Here is a 470-nt window from a genome sequence, read left to right as displayed (position 1 = left end):
GTTTTTTATAAGTTTATATCATTTTCTATGGTTGACCTCACGATTAATCGTATATGAATTCTATCAAATTTTATAAGATTTGTACAAGGTTCCTATAAGAGCTGATTCAAATTAGTGAACTCACAAACCGAATTTCATATTCAAAATGATAGGATTTTTCTATCGTTCTCTATCAATGTTTTTACCAGAGCGAATGACAGATTTCCTAACCTAACAAACAACCTAACAAACTTTAACAATTAATATTTCAATTCGTAAAGCAGAACAATGCTTCTTTTGCTAAATTCATAACTTCTACAACAAACGCGTCTCAAGATATCACAGCAAGACTGAGCGGCAGTCGCTGCTGCTAAGACACATCTACACGTATCTCGCGCGATTTAATTGTGACGCCTCGATTATTCTACTTACCTCTATAATCTACTCCCGTCTCCCCTATATTTGAATAATACTGACAGATAATACTGACA

This window comes from Atta colombica, unplaced genomic scaffold (assembly GCF_001594045.1).
Source record: "Atta colombica isolate Treedump-2 unplaced genomic scaffold, Acol1.0 scaffold7, whole genome shotgun sequence".
NCBI lineage: Eukaryota > Metazoa > Arthropoda > Insecta > Hymenoptera > Formicidae > Atta > Atta colombica.
The sequence above is the reverse complement of the archived record's forward strand: the minus strand, read 5'-3'. Positions refer to the sequence as shown.